Source organism: Ixodes scapularis, unplaced genomic scaffold (genome assembly GCF_016920785.2).
Source record: "Ixodes scapularis isolate PalLabHiFi unplaced genomic scaffold, ASM1692078v2 PGA_scaffold0__279_contigs__length_252992795, whole genome shotgun sequence".
NCBI classification, from domain to species: Eukaryota; Metazoa; Arthropoda; class Arachnida; order Ixodida; family Ixodidae; genus Ixodes; species Ixodes scapularis.
The window spans coordinates 20,234,417-20,255,751 of record NW_024609835.1 but is presented as its reverse complement, the minus strand read 5'-3'; positions in this window follow the sequence as shown (position 1 = coordinate 20,255,751).

Genomic DNA, 21,335 nt, shown 5'->3' with positions numbered 1-21,335 from the left:
TGAAATCAGCAGAATGCAAAAGCGCAATATGAATCTTATATTATTCTCAATAAAACCAGCAATCGTCATGTTTTTACAAAGGCAATATTCAAGGAAACGTTGAGATTATCTTTATAAAGGCTTATTGCCAAGGCTATATAGAACGTGCAAAGTTCATTTCATTCGTTATCGCTTTGTCTAAAGTTACGCTGTTAGCTAAAGCGCACACCCAGCTCGACGCGCGTGGAGCGAAAGCTCGCGCTGCAGAACCCAGGGATCCTGGGCTCGAGCCCCACCCCTGCCCGTTTCGATCTGGATGAGCATCGTACCGGCGTGCGGTTGTGTATCACTACTGCGTGGTGCATATTAAAGACCCCAGGCTAGCAGTTGTACTGCGCTGGCTAAATAGCTCATCTACAGCGTGTGACTCGTCGCAACTTTAATGGCTGACCAACTACACGCTGTATAAATATCCCCACAACCCAATTATTATTATCTGTAGACTCTGCGATCGGGAGTCGTCCGATCTATTTTTAGACACAGCGTTCATTTATTTTTTTTTTTTTTCCTTAAGGGTCCGATGGGTCATTTTATAAGGAGAAAATGTGAGCGAATATAATGCAATAAGTTGAAACACACAAACACAAAAAAAAGTAAAACAAAGAAACAAAAGCTATAAAAAGCCAATGCAGTGATAATCTGGTAGGACGGTGGTGGTTAGCAGCCGTGTGAAGTGACTGACTGGCGGAAAATGGATGGGTCGAAAATATATACTATTTCCTCGGGAAGGGAGTTCCAGATGGTTATAGCTTGAGGGGAAAAATGAGGTATTAAGGGCTAGTGCCCTGCCCGTTATACGTTTGATACAGTGACTGTGATTGAGGCGAGATCCGGAAGCAAAACAAGGGTGTCATTTGGAGCTGTGCTTTCTGGTAACATGTGTGTATGAGACAGAATCGAGAAGTTAGTCTCCGGTATGTTAGTAATGGAAGCTCTAAAGCGAGCTGCGCAATTTCGCATTACAATGTGTAATTTGTTTTTAAATTTATGTTTCTGAGTTTTTTTTTATTTTTATTTTGAAATGTAAATACAGCTTCCTAGATGGGTGGACTTAATTTTAGGAATTTAAGCTGGAACATAAACTAAGTGCTTGGAGGCGGTGGTAAGAATTGTAATCAGCTGTACCAAAATTACACGAGCCACGGCTGCTCCAAATGAATTCACGTTTATATCACATCTTGAGCAGTCAGCTGAGACGGCAGCAGAGAAGCACGAGCCGCAGAGAACGGGCAAAACTTAATCCGGCGTGGCGTCACCAGCGTCCAATCTAATCGACTAAGGACAAGACGATAGCATTTTTTATACCTGTTCTATGGTAAGCCAGGTAGGTGTAATTCTGACGTAGTGCTTAAATTAGTATCACACAGTGTCTCACTAGATCAGTATAAAACATCGGGATTCGGTTCCAAGTCCCATCTAAACCGCCCATTCCACCTCGTCAACAGCAAACACGCAGCTAACGTCGATGTTCGGAGCTCCCGCGAATGACAGCCGTGACCTACGCTCTCTGAAGCTAATACATGCACACTACCAGAGATTTACTCGGTACTATAATATTGTTTTTATTTCTTTCGGTCAGCTCAGCCACTACGAAGGGCAAGCAGTATCGTGTCTTGAGGGTCACCCAGACTCAGTGGCAACCACTGAAATGGCACTACACAAGAGCCTGTTTCCGCTTCCCTTTCTCAATGGCTCAAGATATAGCCGCTCAACAAGCTACGGGATTTCCACCACCTTTGTGTTTAAAATCACTTGTGAAAGTTATCTCCAATATGATCTGATAACGCAGAAAACGCTTTTCTGGCCTAGAGAAATGTTAAAAGGGTCCTCCACAAAATCATAAGCGATATCGTCTGATCTTTATGACATCATACCTAAAGCCTTAGAAAGCTGCCCTTTCAAATCATTGCCATCCCCAGCGGTACCCGGTCTGCAATAGGCAACAAAATGGCGGCGCCCACCGGACAGTTGGTGTATGGACTGCCGCTACTTTAAGCGTAGCTCATTCAAAAGCTCTAGCTCAATCGATTAGAGGAAGCACAATGAGGGGTGCCGCGAGTGCATTGCGGTGTGATACAGAACCCACTGGGGGGCTTGTGCGTGTATCGGGCCGTGCATAGCGACATTTCGACCGCAACAGCACGCGCACTTACACGTAAACCCACTCAACCGAAAGCCGGCGACTAATTACGAATATTTTAACGGATCGCTGAACGATCGAAGACGGGATTGACGGGGAGGGCGGAAAGGGGTCAAACAGCGGGCGGCTGAGCTTGGACCGAATAGCGCCGCCACAGCAACAACATAACTCCAGCAAGAAGAACAGTGAGCTAAACTGCAACAGTATAGGGAAGTAGCTTGGTGTTGGGGGAAGTAAAAACAAACTAGACGGAGTGGTGAGGGAAAAAGGGGAGGGGGCGGAGCACACCAGTGTTAACGTCGGCTAATGAATGTCGGCCGTGACACTCGCTGTCGATGGTACTGACGCGCGGCACCACGTAACGGCCGGCGGCCTGGAGGGGAGGCATCGGAATGATTGGTGATTAGCCGGGCTCGCCGGAAAAAGTGGCCCCCTTCGACCGGGCCTGACAAGCGCCTCGCAATAATACCAATTTTGATCTCCTTTTTTTTTTCTCTTCTTTTTGCCTCCTTCCCTTGGCTTAGTATCTTCGAGACGGACGCCATATTCCGCTTACCCCAAGCTGAGAGTGCAGTGGAAGCTAGGTGGTCGTTGACCCAACCGATCTTCTAACTTTCCCTGTCTTTCGTCACGTGATCATGCTTCCGCCCGTACCAGGGGATGAAAAGGATGCGGTTGGTTGGTTCGACCAACGTGTAGCTTCGAACGCACTCTCAGCTTATGGGCGGCCGGAGTATAGGGAAGTAGCTTGGTGGGGGGAACGATGGCAAGAAATTGTCGGGAGGCTTTGATATTTACTTAGAACGTGATGCTGGGACCACGACTCGTTGTTCGATAGATTACGCCGGTTGAGGAAAAAATGGGCCGAAAGGGGACATTCCCTAATTTTAATTTAGGAACATCGCGGCATTTTTATTGTGTACGCCTCAAAGTGACGTCCTCACAGCCATTCCTGCTTGAATTATTAGAGAAAAAATACCAAACACAAAAAGAAGGATTTATGAAGAGTAGAATAGCACGGGAGGCGGCTCTCTTTTAAAAGAGGCAACGAGAAAATAAAGAAACAACAAAGCAAGCATGATTAACTAAAGCCTTTATTGATGAAAAATGTGTTCGTACTCCCAGTATTCTTTTTCTCTTTTTTAGATTTGGGAGGGCTTAGGGCAGGGAAAGAAGACAGCTGCTATCGCTTGGATGGGCCGACGTTACGACTGGTCGCGCTCGAAGCCGCCACACCAAATTTGTTTTGTCGGATCGCGGGTTCTCGTCAGGATTTCCGTATTCTTTTTGAAAAGCGAACTTATAACACGAATTATTAAAAGAAATTTGCAATATGTTGTAGTTTTGGTGTATGCTGTTATGCTAGGAGAAAATAAAATGAACACTCGAAAAAGCGATTGGCATTTTTTTTTCGCCAGCGCTTTCATAAGGTTTGACTCGCTTATAGTGAAGCGGAATGCTATACGAAAAAGATGGGAAATTTTAATGTACCTCAACATCAAAGGAGCGAGCTTTAAAAAAAGAATAAGCTGATACGTTCTGACGCTTGCTTTAGAGTGAAGTGAGTGAAGGATATTGGGTAGAGTTCCATTGTTTTTTTTTTAGATGGGCCCTTGTTTTTGTAGAACGCAAAATCAGCTGCTCGTGTTGCCTCGCGCATGCCAGAATGAAATTAAACTGTGTGATTTGTGTTCTTCTTGTTTATTTTTTTGGCCTCTAAAATATATTTTTGTAAAGTTTTAGAATAAAGTACTTAAATAAAAATTACTTGCTGGTCACCATATTTTTCTTAGTATCTGTTAAGCACGATTACTCATAAACCTTTTACGATATTTGATTTGCAGCCTGACAACTGCTCATTATGACATATGACAAAGTGCTCTGGTGATATGCGGTGGTCGCACCGCCTGTTACTCCACTCTACAAAATATCGCCTCCCTCCAAAAAAAATAAAAAAAAGAACGTTTTAGGGATTTTTTTTTTTTTTTGACAAAATAAGCTAGGCATTGCGGAACACTCCTTCCCCGCCCAAATACAGCGCTAGCGGTCCGAAACCCTTGTCGAAGTTTCATCACTAACTGTTTTTTTAATTAAACAATTATAAATAATTTTCTGCCCTTTTTAATGGCAACGAGCGTTCGGCGATGTGTAGTTTACTTTTGCAGTTAAAACACACCGTCATTTTCTTGTGTGTAAAGGGGGGCGGGGGCAGACACGTTGTACTGGCTGCGACTTAAGGCCCGTTTACACACCAGAGTTCGGAGTGACCACTATGCTTACGAACGAATGCAACCGCTACGACTTTAACGACAACAGTACGCGACGTGTACACACACATGCAACCGCATACAACAACACGAATCAACAGCCACTAAGAAACGAGCTTGAGCTCTTGCTCCTAGCCAATAGTAATTGCAACCCATCCACGCTTACAAACATGGCGGACGGTTTCGTGCCCGACGCGGGGTCCTCACCGGAACAGCCCGAGTTTTCGGCTACGGCCTACAGTCACGAAGATCTGCTGTGCGTCTACAATAGCTTCGTAAAGGCTGGTTCAGACGTCTGAAACGAACCCGTTATCCATGACTGCGTCCGTTGTGACCCGAGCGACCGCTGTGCGCCGCGCGTACACTCCTCCTACCACTGCAATAAGCGCAGCGGGTCGGCAGCACGGCGGCCGCCTCCCCGTTCCCGTCAGCTGTTTCAGCGGTGCCTCTAAGAAGAAGGGGAGGTTCTGCCACTCACTTGCGTAACAGAAAATGGAGAGACCGTCTTCTACGACCTCAAGCTTTATTATTCTTTTTTTTTTTTCAGGATACGCTTGCAAGGTATTGCATTAAAAAAAAAAAAAAAGATGCAGTGCGCCGTCTTGCACGATCACGATTTTAATACACGAGTTTGCCCACAATACGAATCTCGACACACGCCATTTCTACGATTATAAAAAAACGATGTAATCTTAGCAGCGATTTAGCAACGTAGAAATATAATTTGACAGACGTTGCGAGCGTTCAGGATTGCTAACACTAATCACTTTTTTCGGGTGATGAAAAAGCGTGAAAATTCGCATTCTTTATACGGTACGCACCAGTAGTAGCTTGAACCTGAGCACACGCATGGAATGCGCCAAATAAGAAGTCCGGGTGATGTTCGAGGACGCAAATGCTAAGGAAGCACCACTGTAGTCGAAGTAAACAAACACGACGGCACGGGCCTTTCTGTTGCCTTGACAGTGCCGCCACGAGATCGCCGCACGAGTAGGTGGATCTTCTCTGCTATACCGGGTGATTCAAGGAGACGGCAGGTTCTTTAAATCGACCGGAAAATTCGGTTTCCTAACCTATCGCGCTACGACTTTGTGCAACGTTGCCCACAGATGGTGCATTTTTTTTTTTTTGTAAAATTTGCAAAGAGCGAATTTACCTGAGGAAAAAGTAAAGAAAGAAAAAGGCTTGGCTCCTATGGAAACGCAGCGACGCCACCGGTCTTCAAACAACACGGCGCCGTTTCGCACGGGACACAAGAGATGGCGCAACGAACGCCGCCAACGAACGAGCATACGGCGCCGAGAGCCAGCATCTTTAGCAGACAATCTTTTCGACTCAAAAGCGGAGCGCGTTCCGCGGGCGGCGACAGACGCAAAACCAAAAACAGGCGCGGTAACAACAAGGAACTGCAGTTTCTTGTCTGCTAAATACGCCGGCTCTCGGCGTCGTCTGCTCGTTCGTTGGCGGCAGTTGGTGTCGCGACCGCTTGCGCCATCTCTTGTCTCCTGTTTGAAAGGGCGCCGTGTTGTTTGCAGACCGGTGGCGTCGCTGCGTTTCCATAGGAGCTAAGCCTTTTTCTTTCTTTGCTTTTTCTTCAGGTAAGTTCGCTCTTCGCAAATTTTACAAAAAAAAAAAAAAAATGCGCCATCTGTGGGCAACGCTGCACAAAGTCGTAGCGCGATAGGTTAAGAAGCCGAAATTTCCGGTCGATTTAAGGAGCCTGCCGTCTCTTTGAATCACCCGGTAGTACGCGCTGGGTTATCATAACAACAAACGATGAAAATTCACAGTCAAGGATAGCGCTTTTACGGGGAACGATGAGCTTCCACCACGCCGTTCACGTCAACGATCACCACCGACGCCATGTTTGCAGATAGAAGGAGCCCGGCACGACCGGCATGCAACGCGCGCGACCGAGCTCTCTTCGACTTGTGATTCGTCTGTCGCTCCTTTCGTTCCCGAACGTCACAAAAAAGTTCAGCCCGGCTCAACTCCTTGCGTTGCGAACGAACACGAACGAAACGACCGTTTGGCGCTTTGTTGCTATGGTAACTCGTCGTTCCAACCGTTTGCATTCGTTCATAAGCGTAGCGGTCGCTCCGAATGCAACTGTGTGAACAAGCCTTTAACGCTGGTTTACACATTTGCAACGGTTGCGTTCGTATGCAACCGAAACGACCGTAACGACCGAAACGCTGCAACAACCCCGAATCACGGATTGCTTTTCGAAGCTAAATTCCTTTTTTCGCTTGCCATGCACCGTCCGGCGAACACTTGTCCCGGTGACTTTGTCCGTTACGGTCGTTTCGGTTGCATGCGAACGCAATCAACGCAGATGCGTGAACAAAATATTTTTACTTAAAAAAAAAAGAAGTTTACTACGCATCATTGCGGATGTACACTACATATATCACACTAAACCGCTGTTCGAAAAATTCGATATTATTGCCATTACAAATATGCACGTGTATCGTCTTTTGTATGCTTTCCTTTTCTGAACAAATTATTTCATTGAATTTCTTTGGCGCATTTCGGACTTGAATAAAAAGGAAATCTCAATCAGTATGCGCTGCTCTGAGATATAGTATGTTCCTCATTTCCGCACGAATCATGCTTTACAATTGCTTCGCCATTTGTAACCTTCTCGACTCAACAGGTACCATCTAGAAAACATAGATATATACTTTCTCACTAGAGCTCAATTGTATCAGTGTTTTATGTAAGGCGGATGTCTCTGTATGACACTTTTTTCTTTTTTTAGATTTCGCATAATATGTTTGCTGCCGAACGTTCCTGCGCTCTCACTTGTTTACTTTGTTTATTGTTACTTAGGTACATGCCTAGATGATAAGAGAACTTTATTTGCTGTATAACGAGTCTTTTCAATGTATAACACTTTTCAGCCAGATTGCTATGCTTGTTTAGCTTTAGGGCCTCAGACCCAGTCAAGTTACCATATGGTAGCTTTTTGTCTGGAGGCCCGCAGAGTAAATTTTTGAAAAATTAAGATTTCATTTCATCTTTCATCTTTAAGCGGAACACATATGCGAGCAAAAACCGAGCCACGCCGCGTCGCTGAACGGCGTAACCATAGCAACACCTGCCGGCGTCCGTTCCGAGTGGTGGAATGATGCATCGCCGCTCGGACCAAACTGAGCTGTATAGTTAGCGTCAACTATTTTGTGCTACCTTGCTAAGGCTAGCTTAGCTTTTGCAGTGTTTCAACTAGGTCAAAGCTAGATTTTGCAAGCGCTTGCGAATGAGACGCAGGAAGAAGCCATGTGCTTTCGTAGCAGTGTGGGGCTTCAGCACCGAGGAATCTACGCTAGCCTTGACAATGTAGCACAAAAGAGTTGACGCTGGAGCCACTCAATAAGCTACGCTTCAGAGTAACCACACTTCAGCTATCTTGGTGCTTAAAATCATAGTGGCCAGTTATCTTAAGCTTTCTCCGAAATTGCAGGAAACGCTTTCCCGTCCTCCAGGAATGCTATAACGGTTCGCGGCAGCGCAAAACAACATCATCTGAGCTTCGTAACGCCGCATCTAAAGCTGACGAAGTCGCATTATTGAATTGTGACGATCGGCAGTCCCGTGTGCTTTGCATTAAACACAGAGGTGGCGGCGCTCACAAGCAGATTGAAGGATGGAGTGCCGATACTCAAAGCGTATCTCATTTTGGGGCTCTAGTTGATGCCGAGTATAGGTATTTTCGCGCCTCACTTGGGCTACATACCTCACTTGGCTTGTAAACAAATGGACGCCATCTTCTGTCCGACTCTTAGCCCGTCGCGCCGTGGGTCGACGCGCTAAGAGACGAAAGAATATGGCTCCCATTTGCTTAGAAGCCCAGTGAGGTGTGTAACTCAGGTTCGCGGGCGTGACGCTTCATCTGTCAAAAGGTTAGCTGAACGAGTGCGGTGCGGGACAGATACCTGCTGCGATTCATTATATTTATCGGTTGCCATGTGCTAGGACTGCCGCCCTGCCTCAGCGTCCCCGGCTGTGCCCCGTTACACAATGCCCCTTTCTTCATGCCGGTAAGCTCTTAAATCGCCAACGAACTTTGTTAGCACATACAACATTCGGGTACCGATGGAAATTTAGCATTCGAGCAGATAGATGGCTGTTTGGTTCCATGTGCCATCAAACTGTTTTAAGGTGTGTTGTTTGTACGAACACTTGCGATGAGACTTCGTGCGCACTTTTCTATATACGCTGCTATAAACGCCGAAATAAAAATCTATGGCTCCTTTGCCAAACGAAATATCACAAGCGTCGGCGTTACGTGGATCATTCAAGTTGTTTTTTTTCTTTTTTGTTTTCTTCTTCTAGAATAGCACCAGCAAGAGGAATTTTTCTATCGAATTGAGCTTTTTGGTCGTGTAGTTACTCCTCGTTTTTACCAAAATAAAGCACTACTTGACCTGGGCAGCTCCTCTGCACAGCTCGTCTCTTCAAAGCAAGCGAGGGCTGGTTGAGGGGGCGGAAATGCTGGCGGAAAGCATTAGAGCTCTAGCTAGACTATAGGGGCCCCATCTAGAAGAAGTCTCTTTTACGGTGGAGCTGTTAAGGGCTAGTTTCCCCAGTTTCGTGTCCGTGGACAAAGAAATCTCGACACAACCCTCTGGACAGCTACCGCCATCTATGAGCGACGGCGGCCACCAGACAACCTGCATGCCGGTCGTCTGGTTGCCGCCGTCGCTCACAGATGGCGGCATATAGTACAGCTCGGTTGCATCGGCCAAACCGGACCGAATTTCACACTACGGTTTCACAATCACAAATCACAAGTCAACTCCCCTCTCACACCTTATCTTCTCCAAACACATGAGCCTACCGAACCACAACTTTGACGCAATAAAAGTCAGGCTTCTTCAATCTGGATTCAGTTCCAAATCGCGTATAAAAGAACTGAGAGAGGCGTACTTTATTCAGAAATGCAAATCACTTACCGCCGGGATTAATGAAAGTAACCAATGATATATATATATATTTTAAATATTTTAATTCATTTTTATAACTATTTTATTTTAGTGTTTTGGTGATAGAAGTGACAAAGCGCAAAGGATACTTTTTCTGCAATGGCATCAAGACTATGAAAGACGACGGGATCAATCCTAGAGAAACAAAGAAGTTAATCACCCTGACGAAGAGCGGTCCCCACTCGATACGTTGTACCACTGATCTCTATGATAATAGCTGGATCGCCTTTACCCGCACCGGGAATGCGGCTACTGGCCGCCATCTTTTTGGTAGAGTCATTTTACCTTTAGCCAAGGTACAGCTGCTGCAGCCACTATCATCCATCCATGGCAGACAGAGTTGTGGCAGTTGTGGTGGCAGGTTGCCATCAAAATAGCGTGGGTGATATTTCGGGTTTGATTGAAATTGTTCGACGAAACATATTTTTGAAACCCGGCGTGAACGGTAGCCCGATCTTTGAGCACCCGGTGAAAGTTTCACGAAATCGAAGCACCGGGGAAAAGCAGCACAGCACGCAGCAAAAGTCGCATCGAAAGAAGCATCGAAAGCAGACGCCGGTACAGAGTCTGCTTTCGTTGCGAGCTGCGCTGCTTTACCCCGGTGCTGCGCTTTTGTAGAACTTTCGCAGGTTCCTCAAAGATGAGGCTACCATTCACACCGGGTTTCAAGAATCGGCTTCGTCGAACGAGTTCAATCAAGCGCGAAGTATCACCCACGGTACACTTTACTAGATCCAGGGCTATTTTGTGGTAGCCTGCCGCCATTGCACTGTCCGCCGCATTACAATGATAGCTAGAGATAATATAACTCTATCAAAAAGATGGCCGACCGTGGCCGCATTCCCGTCCATAGGCGGAGCTGGTCAAACCCCATCCAGCAAATAGACACAGAGGTCAGTGCGTTGGACTTATTATAATATTTTTTATGCTTTTCGTGCTTCATTTTCTTCTCCGCTATCTACGTCTACCCGGCCCGTCCCAACCCCAATTTAAATATATATATATATATATATATATATATATATATATATATATATATATATATATATATAGAGAGAGAGAGAGAGAGAGAGAGAGAGAGTAACCCCGGGACAATTTACAATATTTTCATACGTCCTTACATCATGCTATTATAATGCTAATACAATATATTCAGACTAGCCGCTTATCACAGTGAAACACAGAGGAAATGAGATGGGGACAAGGAAGAGAGATACACTGCCCAGCTCTGCATTTCACTATGAACCAACTCGTCCACGTCTAATAGCTGCTCTTCGGTGACTTTTCCCTTCTGTTCACAAAAAAAAAAAAAAAAAAAAAAAAAGTGGCAGACAAAAGCGGGCATTTTCCTTTAACGACGGCCGTACATACGGTCGCACAAAAGTGCGAATATAGACCTGGGGTTCCAGGCAACGCTGGGTCACTATACAACTTGGTGCGTGTCACGCAAACGATCGTTTAAGCGTGACTGAATTAAGTGATCCGCAAAAAAGTTTTCGCCACTACCATTGCTCTGTGTATATTTATCCTAGAACTTCAGTACCAATTCGCTGTCGTTTTTAACAGCACCCCCTCCCTCCCCCCCCCCCCCCCCCACACACACACACACACTTAAATATTGGCGACCACCAGGGATAGCACGTGGAAAACAAACCGCGGTGAAATATAAAAATAAAAAAAAAGATGGCGTTTGCCGCAGTCACGCGAAGAAAAACGATCTGTTTTGGTATATATATATATATATTTATATATTATTTTCCGGCGCGTGTACTTCGATCTGTGACAAATTAGCGTATTATTTGTTTCGCAAATAAAAACATACGCAAAAGAAGCGCATTTGACGATATTAAGTTGTCGCTTTTCACGGGTATATATAGGATCATATTTTTTTATTCGATATCCACGACATGGGCAATCAAGAATACCACGTCGATTTGTCTCGCGTAGACCATAAACCCTCCATTTGCTCGTGGAGACAACAACAAAACAGAAAGCTGGTCGCGTAATTTTATTGCACCGCTGTTAAACCGTCTAGGATCGGCCTATACTGCAACAACAACAAACCGTTCTCCGAAACAAGCCCGTAAAATAAAACCCCGACAGTACGGAACAAAAAAAAAAAAAAAAAAAAAGATTCAAAATAAACAATTATAAGAGACATCGAGTGGCTGCAACTAGGCTCTTGTTGCTGTTGTTTGCTTCTCCCAAGAAGCGCTGATGGGAGGGAAAAAAAGCATCACCCGAACAGAGCAGCGTATTACACTGAGCTCGCCGCAGCACTATTTATGTTTCGGCGAAAAAAAAGAAAGCAAACGAGCTCTTCGAGCTGCACGCTCGTAGCCGTTTCTGGCGTCGCTGTTCAACTGCGCACGGCGTACAACATAGCGGCGACCGGCGGCGGCAGCAATCAATGAAGGCCTCTTCAGACACGGCGGACATTAAAAGAAATAAAAGCCCGAGGGTTTCGCCGTTTTCCTTTATCACCGACCCCGAAGACGAAGTCGGACTCACGCGGTGGCGGTGGCGACGGCAGCAGCAGCAGCAGCCGAGCGGCAACGGACAGTTGAGGAACAACCCGCCAGCCAGAGGTACACAGAAACTGGAACAAAAGTAGAAGGAAAAAATGAGCCGTATTCGCCCAGTCTTGAAGCGGCCAGGTTGGACGTGACTCCCGGGTTCAAAGGGAAAAATAAAGAAAGCGCTGTTTTGGACTCGGGTCTCGGAGTGTATTTACTTGGGCGAGATATCCTTGGTGGATGCGACTGCCGGCGAGGTTCGCTTCTTGCTGGTGCTGTGCGAGGCCATACGTGACGGATACCTTTGGCCCCGCTTGTTCGATGCGGGACAGAATGGTGCCTCCGGTTTAGGAGTGCTTTCGCGCCGCTTACGAGCGCCGATGACGCTGCAGCAAGGATCGTAACGAACGTACCACACTCCCCTCTCTGTTCGTTTCCTTTTTTTTTTTTTTTACGTGTACTGAGGAAGGAAGGCAACGTTCTCCCTGAGACACTAATTCTTCTCGGAGAAGCGGACAGCGAGGCGGTATTGCTGGGCCGCGAGACGTGCGACGCATTCTAAGAGATTAATTAAATGTTCTTCCACAGTTCCCATTTTCTTTTATTATTATTATTATTTTTTTTTTTTTTGGCGCCGAAGTCATACGAAGTCTTTCCGTGCGCCGATAAAACACGAAGCCATGTAGCCCACCTACACTGGCGTCGCACGGTTGAAATTCGGAATTGGGAAATTAAGATGTTCGGGAGGGCGGAAGTCGAGAATATTCAATGGCGATTCTTATCTGGGGATGGGGAAGGCGCCACAATACGTTCGGGAGGTAATGCTCGGCGTACGTGAAGAAAAGCGAGCAGAAAAAAAGAAAAAAAAACGCGAACGGTCGATTTTTTTTTTTTCCTTTTTGTTTTGAGGTTTCTTAGATATGTTTTTCACTTCTTCTAAGACGAGGTCGTTATTTATCTAATGAGTAGGTTTCTGAAATGGAAACTTGCGTAATTAATGTAGATTCCCGTACGATTCAAGTCACTTCATTTTTGCTCTCACCGAAACTTAAATAAAAAGTCGTCTGATATCTGCGCTGCGAACACTCGTAATGAGGCGCCCAGGGGAGGTCGAGGCGAGGAGCGATCCCGCAATTAAAAGATAATACGAGCTTTAGAAGATTTGCTTCTACCATGTCGTCGGTGAAGAAAGAGTCCCGTGCCACGAGAACATGGTTTATTCCATCGTTTGCGAACTCCCCGACTTACCCCTGTGCTTACCTTTAGCGCGTGGACGTTCTTGGGCCTCTCGCGACTTATTAGTTATTTTCAGCTGCCACAGGTCCAGCGCCACGAAATAAAAACGCACCTATTAGGTATCATTGCTATTGTAACTCGACCTGCCAACAAAAAAATCTAAACAAAACAAAACGTAGATATCATTTACAAGGCGATAGGAAATATCCTTTCGGTAGGTAAGTTGAAAAGAAACAAGTGAGCAAAGGTGCACAGGAGATAGCGCTTGTTTCGGGGTATATGGGATGAAAGCTACTCTGTCCGAAACCCAGCGACGCATCTGACGGACAAGTAATGCGGGAGAGTCGACGTTGCAACACGACAACGCCGGCAATCATTTCCCCTCGCCAGATTTATGTCCGCGGCTAACCATAAAGGAAACGTGACACCGGGCAGCAGGGAACCCCGATGCCCCGGACGTGACTAGGGCGCTGACTTGCCACGCGCCCCGAGCGTGTCAAGCATGCGCACGACACCGATGTAAGAGCACGAACGGCACGAACGATACAAACGCCGCAGAGTCCCCCCCCTTAATGATCGCCGTATTCCAGGTCGAGAGAATCGCATGGGAGGGAGGAGAGATAGCTCTCAGGCCGCACCCAAATTAACGGGAGCTATATAAGAGAAACGGGGGGAGGGAAACTGAAGAAGCAAGGGGGAAATGAGGAATAAACCGCCCACAAATGGAGTTAGGAAAGAGGGTGTCAGGGGTTTTCTCACCACGTTTCCAAGAGGGAGTGAATCTGAACGAATGACGCGCCCACTAGAGGATAGTTTCGTGCAACGTTGCAGCTTTTTTCGTTCTTTCGATGGCGCGTAAAAAGGACACGCACTCTTTTTTTTTGCTGTGAGTTATGTTTCCTAGATTGATGACGTCACTATACGTGCGTCTGTGGCACTTGTTTCAAAGTGCATGAAAGGCATCTCAGAGTGGAGTGGTTACCGCGCTTTCCTTTTGCTTCTTCATTGTTTCGCCCGTTGACGTCACAACTTTGTAACCCTACAATTTTTTTCCGCGATCCTGGCGGTAGCGCAGCAGTGTGGTTGGATAAAGCAGGTTCCTGTTCAGCTGTAGCTTGATCTGCAGGCGGACACCTGACGTCGCTTTCTCTTCTTTTTCGGCACTTTGACACTTAAACGTAAGGACAGCAAAACCGGTGGGATTACGTATAGGAGGACCGGTGGCCGAGTGGGCTAGCGCACACTAAAGAAACTGGATCCGGCGAAAGTAGCGCCGAGCTCCCAGTATGGTCGCCTTTTATGTTCATAAAATGAGCAATGTTTTTTTGACCTCTTGATACCTGGTGAGCTGACCTAACTTCGCTGGTGACGGGTAGCTGTATAGAGACATCCCTTGTATGTCGCGATTTTGGTATCTACACACCGGAGAAACAAGCGTACATCTTGGTACACTTGGAGGCATTGAGAAGTAATTTTATTTTCTTGAAATACACAGAAAGAACAATATAATTACAACAGATCTGTGAAGATCGGCATGATTGATAAGCTGATTGCTTACACAATGCAAAAGAGGCTTAAAATGGTGACGAACGCCTCCAGTACAATGACTCGCCATGGCTATCTTGGATACACTGGTTTAGAACGACCCTCTCGAAGCTTCGAAAATTTGAATGGACAGAAATGGCGATTGCTATGGCAAGGAATACCGATCAGCCAATCCCCTTGTGACGTTTTGGTGGTCTGGATGTTAGCATGAGTTTGTGTCCGTCTAGCAGGCAGGGAAAGCAATGGCGCAACTTTTTTTAGGATCCAGTGACTTTACCACTCACCACCACGTGAGGCGAAAGCTCGCGTTGCAAAATTCAGGGACTCTGGATTCAATTTCCACCCTTGCCCGTTTCGATCTGGATGAACATCGTACCGGCGGGCGGTCGTGTATCATTACTGCGTGGTGCATTTTAAAGATTCCCTGCTAGCAGTCGCACTGCACTGTCTAAATTTCTCATATACAGTGGATAAGAATTCTGCGATATTTCTGGAAGACTAACCTCCCACTGTATGAACAACTAAGGACTAATTGCTTGATTAGGATTGCATATTCGGGCTCAACGTAATTTACCATGTTCATAAAAGAAAATAAACCCGTTAGTTTCGGCTTGCACAGATTAACTACGCCTTGCATAAAGCTAAAACCCCATTAGGGTAGGATGTGCAATTTTCTTAACATGACCTTACCTGGATTACTATATTAAGAATATATATATATATATATATATATATATATATATATATATATATATATATACAGAGAGAGAGACAGACAAGCTTACGTCCAGCTAAAATTAAGTTGTTGAACGAAAAGAACATTTATTGCAGTGTAACAAAAACGATCCTTGTCAGCCAGAAAGGCGACCTTGCTTTCTTTCGTGCTGACAGTCATTTATTTCCACTGAAATAAATACCGCAATTTATATTTTTGCTGAAATAAATGTAACTAGGCGATCAAAAGGGAAATAATTTTCGTTTCGTTAATCAGGCCATTGAACTAAGAGGGAGAGGTGTGTGTCAGTCCCAACCTACAAGCCTTCTCAGTCACAGAAAAGGGCTCAACTCTTTTGCGCTTGCAACTGTATTACCATTGTAGAATGCTACCAGTCGTCTTTCGTATCGGCTGGAAGAATAAAAACAAAAAAAAAAACAAAAAAAACGATGACCTGTTTTTTTTTTTTTTTTGTGCCTGGTGGTAGAGGGATTTTTGACACGAACACACAAGATATTAGATTCGTTTTGTATTTTGTCTTCCACCACTGAAACCGCCGTGACCGCGAGAACTTAGCCACGTGTGGTATTCATCTAAGCGAGACTAAAACTCGGTTTCTTTTTCCACCTCTAATACGTGCGAAATCGGGGCACCGGAGTTCTGATCGTCCTGTCGACGTCTGTCAGACATATTATAGCATGAACCGGGGCTGATGAACGGGTTTTTCCTCACGTCGGACGCTTGGATGCCATTTTCCGACAGCACGGTTAGCCTGGGGAAGGTGGAGGACACGGCCATCTCGCGTTAGATCATCCATTATCCCCGCCTGCCAGTCCGAGCGCCGTCCCCTGTCCACGTCCAAATGAAGAGGTGTCCCCCATGCGGGCCCTTATTGTCGCCCTACCGCTCTGCGCGGCGTCGAATCCTCATTAGTCAGGCTAGAAAATTGCCCCCCCTCCTTCCTCACTCGCTCCGCTCCCTACCCTCAAAACAGTCCACCCGTATGAGACAACCTGCAGGTAGCGCGACGAGACAGAGATAGAAGGAGGACATAACGGCCGGGCAAGAGACACTCGCTGGTGCGGCTGGGAGTCAGCCGGCAGAGAAAAGGCGGCATTAATTAGGAATTCACGTTGCAAAAAGGGCCTTTGGAAAGAATAAAAAACATTCAAAAATATTAAAAACAACGAGGAAGGAGGGCCATAGTGGATCGTTAGGGTTCGGAAATCGCTTCCTTCCGGCAAAGGTTCAAAGGAGATGACTGCGCTGGCCGCTTGCCTTTGAACCCCTCCGACGGAGCTGAACAAAAGGCTTAAGCAAAGAGAGCGTTCGTGGGCTCGGAAACGTACCACGAACCCCTTCCTCTTGGGACATCGCGAGAACATCATATCCAAGCGTGCTCAGGAAGGTCCCCTAAGCTTTCCCTTGATAACGGGGTTCGCTTTCCTCCGTAATCCGTACTCTTCCCTCACCCATCCTTTTTTCTGGTTCTCCCCCTTTCCCCTCACCCTTTCCTTCCGTCTCTCGTAAGCCCAGCACTGGGCAGCCAATTAGAAGTGGCGCTTAGTTCAACAACATTTCTGGCTTCCTTCGCGAATTCGTCTCGCTCTCTTCCTCTTTGGACGCCACGAAACGAAGACTTCGTGTATATAATGCCGCCGGAATCCGCATTAGACGTGACAGTTCATACGGTTTAGCTCACGGAAGTTCGCTGAAGCTAAATTATTTTGACTTTATTTTTGCGTCCACGTAGCGCGTGCGAGTGGGCGTCTTTGTGGATGTGACTGTATATGTGTTCGCGCCCGGTGGTTTCGTTGTAACGTATATTCAACTACATGTATTCAACGGCCTCTTGTTTTTATTTCATTTCTTTCCATCGCTGCTAATCGCATGTTGCTTCGAGTGAGGAATTTAGCGAGGCAAGCGGCCACATCGGCACTGGGTCGGGCTTTCTACTTCGTGTCTCGTGTGCACACTCGTGTGTGTTGATGCTCATATGATGGGTAAAACTACGCGCGCCGTTCTTTGGACGACGCTGCTCGGGCAAGTTGTTCCTGCTGTATTTACGTTGGTTTAGTAAGAGATTTCGAGCGCAAGTCTGGAGGATCTAGGAAGCTGTCGGAAAAGGTTTAGTCGCGAGTCGCTGCAGATGGGGTATTCTGCGTTGCGGGAGAAAACTGTTTGGTTTGATATTAACAGGAAGGGTTTCGAGTTGCCATGCATGCAACTGTAAGATAAGAGACCTCCGTACTTGGAAAAGAATAAACTTTGCCGACCACTCGACAGTCGACACCAGCCTGCGCTTTGGAAAGCAGGCTTCAGTTGGAAAGGGAATCGGGACGCGCTTAGCCAACATACAAGTCCAAGTGTCGTATTGTCATATGGCTACTTAGAATGAAATTTCGCACGTTGTTCGGACGACCACGGCATTGGTGAGAGTACAATACATTATAGACTGAACCAGAAGGGCACATCGTCACACGAGACAAAAATGTCAAATCTTCTCTATCGCTTGATTTTTGTTGAGCGATATTGAACATTCAATTACACACTTCCAAAAGAGTTTTTTTTATTCCTGAAATGTTTTGTGAGGATTTATATTTGGTACCCGTCCAATCAATTAAGAAAAAAAATTAAAGAAAGAAGTGTGCGCTGTATTGCAGAAATATATGTCTAGGGTACTGCAAGTTTTATTTATATTTTTTTGTGAATTTGTTTTAATGGACAAGTTTTGAGCAGTTTTTATTAAAAAAAACTTTTTATTCAAGCTTAGTTAGAATTTAATTCCTTTCAGTCAGTCTATTTATTTTCTAAGGAGACAGATATCTGCCGAATATGTTTCCATTCAAATGTTGAGTAGAGCCAATGCCAAGATTTTTATCAGGATGACGCAGGAAATTGCCTTTGGCGCAAAAAGGCTCATTTGGCGCAGGAATGGGAGTACAGTGTAGCGTCATCAAACTTCAGGATCATCTTCATGAACGTGTACGTGAGCAAGAATACCTGCACCTATACCATGCACTCAACCTGCAGCTATATTATGCAACATAACCTGAACCTATATTATGCACTCAAAATAGTGAGGCTATACACTTATAAATTTCTAGCTTTCGACAAAACACGAGAGCGCGCTGTAGAAGAAGAAAAAAAAAACCTTAACTGGGACGAAAACAAGGCAGGTGTAGCTAGCCTGCGGGGTGTCTGTAAAAAATCATGAATTTGAGATGTCGGCTGACTGAATATTCAGCGCCCACAGCGTTTTTAATGCGAATAACGAAATATAATATATTATGAAACTCCAGAGAGTCAGACGACCGACGGCGAGACATGTCGATGAAATTTTGGTTCAGCAAAGAAGGGAACCAAAACGGCAGAGACGGAAATTTCCACTCAAAATGACGAATACTCAAGAATTAAATGCAATTTTGTGTTTGTACATTTTCTCCGATAAATAAAAGAGTCAATCGCAGCAAAATAAGCAGCGGATAAAGTGTCCGAAAATATCACTTCGCGCGCATCGCCCTATTGCCCACGTGTCCTTTCCCTTTATGCGATACTTTTATGTAATGTCAGTCCTGTAGCCGGATCTTGGTCACGTGACGTGTGGCGGCGCTCGACCAAATGCAGCCACGGGAAAGGGGAAAAACGGGAGGCTGTGGGGATCCCACAAGGTTCCCACAATGTTCCCACAAGGTTCCCACAGGGTTCCCACAGGGTTCCCACAAGTGTGGGAGTGGCAAAATATGCGCTCTCTATCCAATGACTGCGTGTACTATCGCGGACATTATAAACCGAAACAGTCCTTCGTGTTTGTTTGGCGTACCTGCCAGTTTCTTAGAGCTGTGGTCCGAACCAAGAATAGAATGCAAAGTTGTCGTCGGATTATTTGTCAAATTGAGAGGTTTTTGTTTATTTTATTAATTGATACTACTATCTTTTTGAGGACACGTAGTAGCAGTGGGTAAATTATGCAATTATTTAATAATACATTTCTTGTATTACGCAGAGAGGCAACAATAAAACAAAGATATCAAAGACATCATTATACATAATTCAATAACTCAAGAGAATGAAACAAAGCAGTCAACTGCAGGAATCACAAAACAACTGTGGATATTTGTTATAATTGATTTTTCTGATGAAGCATTTATTTAATGACTCGGTAGGTTGTTCCAGTCACGGACGGTCCTATGGAAAAATGAATACATAAACGCAGACACCCTACAATGGAATTATGTTAATGACCTACAATGAAAATTTCGCTTGGAATAATGTTGAAGAGCAGGTGAAAATATTTAGAGCGGTAATTTGTAAATCGGTTGTTTAAGAAGTTATGTAAACAAACTTAACATTTATAACATCCGTTTAAGGTTTGAAGCTAGCCTTGGAACACGCATATAATTAAAAGACCAAATTCAGGATTTGGAATTTGTTGTAAATGAAGCGCAAGCCTCCAAGATAGGAAGTTTAAATTATTTGTAGGCTGTTAATTTGTCATCGGATAAAGCATGTATAAATTGTGTCCTTTGTACCAAAGTCTGGAGAATGTTTTGGGCGCAATAACCTTAACATGAGCGTTCCAATGTAGACAATTTGAAATTATAATTTCGAGGTATTTTTGTGCATCTATATACTTCGTCGTCGACAATATTATTAATGGAATAATTATAAGAGGGTAAGTTTCGTTTATGGATAATATCATTCCAAAACAATAATAACATTTACGCAGATCTGGTACTAGTCACACGAACAACATATTTTAGATAAGTACGTTTTGAGTAATATATGGTCGCTATCTTTATTGGTCTCAGTGAATAGAACTGCATCGTCTTCAAAAACAACGTGCTCGTTTGTTTGAAGACGATTCTTTGTTTGTTTGTTTTGTTTGAAGACGATGCAACGCCATTCAAAAATTTAGAAAACTAATGGCCCAAGGACTGGCCTTTGTGAAACGCCCGATAGCATAAGAACTAGTGATGATCCCCTAGAGTTTACCTATACGAATAGTTTTCATACAAGCAGGTAGTTTTCAAGACAGCAGAAGATGCTATAGTTTTACATGATTGATTTATGTTTTAAAAGACATTTACTACGTGGCATTTGTAGAACACCTTAGCCAGATCAAGAAAAATTTCATCAACCTGTTTGAAACGACTTAAGATTTCAGTAAAATCATGAACGGTTTCAGGTAATTGTTTCGTGGTGAAATGGCTATGGGAAAAACATGTTAGCTCACACTAAATCGTTTGATTTTCTCAACAACTCACCATGTGCTTAAAACAATGTGCTCTAAAAGATTGAGCTGTAAGGGAGAAGCAAGATTGGTCGATAGTTTACAGGCAGCAGTTGAGATCCCGATTTGTGAATAGGAATGACTTTGGCGGCCACTCGACAGGAATAAGGCACTTTGTCAATCATTTCTTATATATAAGTTAGAAATACTTTCAGCAGGCATTCTGCGTTTAGCATTTAGAATGCCATCATCAGTGGTTATCTGTGTTGAAGAATTAAGCAAGGCTAAAAATAATCCTTCAGAAGATACGAAAAGATCAGGAAACACTGATTGGTTAAATAGCCATCTCTCACTGGGTCTCGGTGTGGAAAGAACCCCAACAAGGTTGACCAGAAAAAAATTGGTAACTCCTTCGCCGGGGGGAGTCGCCAATCGATTTATTTTATATTTGCTCCATCCCCCAAAGGTCAACCTGGTGTTTATTTTCCCCCGCCCGGTGATAGTTGCAGGAATGTGGAGGGAAAAGAATTGGGTGTTTAAGGGGGGAGGGGTGCATTTTCTTAGACTAGGTAACGAAAGCTACCGCCCATTACAAAGGGCATAGCTAATATCTTCCATTCATATCTATTCGACCTAAAGAAGGTAAGATGCCGTTGTCG